At 33.7% G+C, this 5,251-nt stretch overlaps 1 long non-coding RNA gene across 1 annotated transcript; it reads left to right on the top strand.

The window, feature by feature from the left end:
* The first annotated feature begins 1,979 nt into the window (after positions 1–1,979).
* LOC147845468 (uncharacterized) lies at positions 1,980–5,026 on the top strand. Its single transcript, XR_015480351.1, has 4 exons — positions 1,980–2,038; positions 2,094–3,394; positions 3,448–3,954; positions 4,008–5,026. It is a non-coding gene; the product is annotated as an uncharacterized LOC147845468 (long non-coding RNA).
* Positions 5,027–5,251: the final 225 nt, after the last annotated feature.

Here is a 5,251-nt window from a genome sequence, read left to right as displayed (position 1 = left end):
TTTTTGTTACATAGTGCAAGTAGAACCCACATTTTGGTTGTAGTTTACACATAAAGAAGAGTACTTGACTAGTCCATTGTTTTAATAGTATGTCATGAGTTTTTCTTTAAACGACTAGTTTCTTCTGTATTGCACATGGAGGTTCAAAGCTGAAATTTGTCACAAAAAAAGATGAGGTGGCATGACCAGCACTGCTCCAGAGGCACCTGCACAGGTTCAGACAGAGGCTGCAGTACTGAGGACCGTCCATCTCTACAGGTACAGTGAGGCTTTTATTTCTTACCTTTTGTAAATGTTTAAAATTAGAAGACGTGTCAGTGTTTATTTTGATGTGATCTATTATTTTTTTATGTTTTTTATGTTATGTATTTATTATGTTTAAAGTGTAATTTAAGTGCTTAAAAGTATATTCATGTATATAAATAAATAAATACCTGTTTAAATACAAATGTTTGTGTGTTTTTGTTCCTCTGTGGGTGCACCACTGTAAAATTTCACATAGGGGGCCCCCTTTTGGCCAGCAGTGGCCCTGCTTACTTTGAGTGAATGCTTGGACTTTACTAGAACTTCTATGTTAAGCGGCTTTGACACAATCTACATTGTAAAAGTGCTAGAGAAATAAACTTGAATTGAATTAAGTCTATTTAACTGATCATATTTTATTTGCATTACAGTGCAACATCAGTGCTGTAAAAGGAACCTTGTGAATTTGCAAACAGTCTCATTAAGCGCTCAAGTTAAGTCTGAAAGTTCATCATTGACTGAAAAACACTAGTGCATAGAGCCCATTGATTATGTCATTGGTGGAGCTCCATGAAGTGGGTGGAGCTAAAGATTAACCTGCTTCACTCACTGCTTCTCTGATTGGTGGAATCCTCTGCACAGCATCATGGGTAATGTAGTTTTTCTTTTTCTACACAGGTTTTTACTATTAAACATGATTATTTTACTACTGTATGCAATATTTTTAATTCCAATTATTTAAAAAAAATGCAAAATCAGAATATATACTAGTGTAAATTTAGTCATAAGCATAATTTGCAGAAATTGCCTTATCAGATTTCTACTTGGGTCTTGTACAACAGCAGATAGTCCTGTCAGGATTTATTCCATCTGGATGGACATTATCCCTCACATTGCACAGTTATACAGTAGTTAACATTCTGAAGTGGATAAAAATCATCAAAGTTGTGCTAAAATTACTGAACAACACCCATCATTGTCTTAGGATTTTAAAACATTAAACAAATGTTTTTGATCCAGGTCAAATGTTGACTGCTGTATATTATGAAACAATTCAGAACAATTTGAGCACAAATAGTTATATATATATATATATATATATATATATATATATTAATAATAAATAAATACATATTTGCATTCCAGCAGGTCTGTGGTGATCTTCATCTCCATCTCTGTGTGTGTGTGTGTGTGTGTGTGTGTGTGTGTGTGTGTGTGTGTGTGTGTGTGTGTGTGTGTGTGTGTGTGTGTGTGTGTGTGTGTTTTGTGAGATGTTTGTGTGTTTGAGATTGTAAACGTGGGGTCGGGTGACTCTTGATCCAGCTCTGAGGAATCTGATCCCTCCACACCTGGGACTGAACTAACTGCGGATGCGGAGCAGATGTTTGCTTGGGCTTGGTGAGCTTCAGATTTCCTCCTCCACTGCAGCTGTGTTACTCTGATCCTCACATCAGGCCGTTTACAAACAGCCAGCCTTTCATCTGTGTGTTCTGCAGGCTCTTTATCTGTGAATTATTCTGCAAAAACATCCTGCGCTTGCAGTCTTGAGTCCAAAGGAGGAGAACGGGGACCGTCAGGGTTTACTCAGATGATGCACTTTCACATCTGTTCTCTTCTCAGTTATGCTCACTTTCAATTTTAACTCCTTCAAATTATGAAAATAAAAATATTATAGTAATTGTTTTATAGTAAACACTGAACCATACTATAGTAAAGTATTTAAATTATGGTATTTTATATAGTAATTTGTCTGTTGTGGGAATTATATTATTTCTATGGTAACACAGCAACTAGAGTAATTAATCTTTTGTGGTAATTATATTGTTGCTATGGTAACACATTAAATATAGTAATTAATCTGTTGTAGTAATTTTATTGTTGCTATGGTAACAACAATAGTAATTAATCGTTTGTGGCATTTCTATTGTTGCTATGGTAACAACAACTATAGTAATGCATCTTTTGTGGCAATTCTATTATTGATATGGTGACACAACAACGATAGTAATTCATCTTTTGTGGTGATTCTATTGTTGCTATGGTAACACACCAAATATAGTAATTAACCTGTTGTGGTGTTTATATTGTTGCTATGGTAACAACAATCTATAGTAATTAGCTGTTATAATTCTATTGTTGCTATGGTAACACAACAACTATAGGGTAAAGTCTAGATCGGATACGCGGCTGTCCGGAAGTGCAAATGCACATAAATTATAGCAGCATTTTTTATGACAATGTATAACAATAATTTATATTTTTACAGTACTGTGACGATTGGGTTTAGGGGTGGGCATTAAAAATACAATTTATTGGGTAATTCAATAGATAAATAATGCTCGGTACAACTACTGTTTTTACATTACTGTGACGGTTGGATTTAGGGTTGGGGAGAGGGTAGGCGTTAAAAAATAGGAAATTTAGCAAATAATATAAATAATTCTCGTTAATGTCCGGCCGCAGCAACAGCCCAACTATAGTAATCGGTTGTGGTAGTTCTATTGTTGCCATTGTCTCAACAACTATAGTAATTAGCTGTTGTGGTAGTTTTGTTGTTACTATGGTATCAACAACTATAGTAATTATCTGTTGTGGTAATTCTATTGTTGCAATGGTAACACAACAAATGTAGTAATGTTGTGGTAACTCTGTTGTTGCTATGGTAACAAAGGAACTATGGCAATTTTGTTGTGGTAACTATTGTTGCTATGGTAACACAACTATAGTAATTTGTTGTAATTATATTGTTGCTATGGTAACACATCGATATATAGTAATTATGTTGTGGTAGTTCTATTGTTGCTATGGTAACACAACAATTATAGCAATTATTCTGTTGTGGTAATTCTATTGTTGCTATGGTAACAACAAATGTAGTAATAATGTTGTGGCAATTCTATTATTGCTATGGTAACAAAATAACTATGGAATTTTTTTGTGGCAATTCTATTGTTGCTATGGTAACACAATTATAGTAATTTGTTATGGTAATTATATTGTTGCTATAATAACACAACAATATATATATATTAATTATGTTGTGGTAGTTCTATTGCTGCTATGGTAACACAACAATTATAGTAATTAATCTGTTTTGTTAATTCTGTTGTTGCTATAGTAACACATCAAATTTAGTAATTAATCTGTTGTAGTGATTCTATTGTTGCTATGGTTACACAAACTATAAGAAATAGTCTGTTGTAGTAATTCTATTGCTGCTATGGTAATAACAACAAAAGTAATTAATCTGTTGTGGTAATTATGTTGTTGCTATGGTAACAACAATTTATAGCAATTATGTTGTGGTAGTTCTATTGTTGCTATGGTAATACAACAACTATAGTAATTAATCTGTTGTGGTATTTCTAATGTTGCTATGGTAACAACAACTATAGTAATTGTCTGTTGTGTTAATTCTAATGTTGCTATGGTAACAACAACTATAGTGATTAGCTGTTGTGGTCATTCTATTGTTGCTATGGTAAATCAACAACAATTGTAATTAATCTGTTGTAGTAATTCTATTGTTGCTATGGTAACACAACAACTATAGTAATAAATCTGTTGTGGTGATTCTATTGTTGCTATGGTAACAACAACAACTATAGTAATGAATCTTTTGTGGTGATTCTATTGTTGCTATGGTAACAACAACTATAGTAATGAATCTTTTGTGGTGATTCTATTGTTGCTATGGTAACAACAACTATAGTAATGAATCTTTTGTGGTGATTCTATTGTTGCTATGGTAACAACAACTATAGTAATGAGTCTTTTGTGGTGATTCTATTGTTGCTATTATAACAACAACTATAGTAATTAACCTGTTGTAGTAATTCCATAGTTGCAAAAATAACACAACAACTGTAGTAATACACTCAAGCTTGAGCAAGTGCATTTTGTCATATTGCTGAGATCTCTGAATTATCATCTCTGTTCATGACGGTGTAAGATTTGAGCGAAAGGTGTTAATAATAATGTGATATAATAATAAAGGTGAATAATAATGGACTGAGAACAGATCCCTGGGGGACACCTTGCTTCAGTGGGACATTGGGTGATAGAAACTCCTCGCTAAAATGTAAAGCTGTCTGTCAGAGAGATGGGAAGAAAAGCAGGAAAGAGCAGCACCAAAAATACACACATTTTATTATCATTCGTATCATGAGTATGGTCATTCATTAGAGTAACTATATACATGAAGAAATGCGAATATGCTAATTTTAGGCAATGATGTTTATACTTACACCAACACAAAAACAGCCATAACCAAACAAGACTCCGCCCCCTTTTAAAAAGATCTCATCTATGAACTTTTTTTCGTGGCTGCTGCATGGTGGGCGCTATAGTGACCAGCGTCTTCCGGTAGAATGTTTAGAACTTCCGTTTACAGCGTTCACAACCGGTAACTTGAGATCCGAAAAAGCGTTTTAAGTGGATTTCGGAGTGTTTTTGTGACACACAACTTTGAAAGGTGTGTGTTAAAGCTGTTATAATCTGTCAGATCTGTGGTTCAAGCGCGCGAGAAAAAGCTCCTAGTTGCGTGTCTGCCGACAAAAATACAGTGTGTGTGTGTGTTTCCCTGGCCTGTCAGCTGTTAGCTCAGCAGCTCTTCAATGTGCACAAACACACACACATACACACATTACTTCACTGCATTATAGAGCAAACCAGATCACTGGCATGAAACTTAAAAGGTGTGTAATTGATGAATTGACCAATATGACCAAAAATGACTAATAAAATGACCAAAAATGACCAATAAAATGACCAAAAATGACCAATAATATGACCAAAAATGACTAATAAAATGACCAAAAATGACCAATAATATGACCAAAAATGACTAATAAAATTACCAAAAATGACCAATAAAATTACCAAAAATGACCAATAAAATTACCAAAAATGACCAATAAAATTACCAAAAATGACCAATAATATGACCAATTAAATGACCAAAAATGACCAATAAAATGACCAAAAATGACCAATAAAATGACCAAAA

The sequence above is a fragment of the Danio rerio genome, chromosome 3, assembly GCF_052040795.2.
Source record: "Danio rerio strain M-AB ecotype USA chromosome 3, GRCz13ab, whole genome shotgun sequence".
NCBI lineage: Eukaryota > Metazoa > Chordata > Actinopteri > Cypriniformes > Danionidae > Danio > Danio rerio.
The sequence above is the reverse complement of the archived record's forward strand: the minus strand, read 5'-3'. Positions and strand labels throughout refer to the sequence as shown.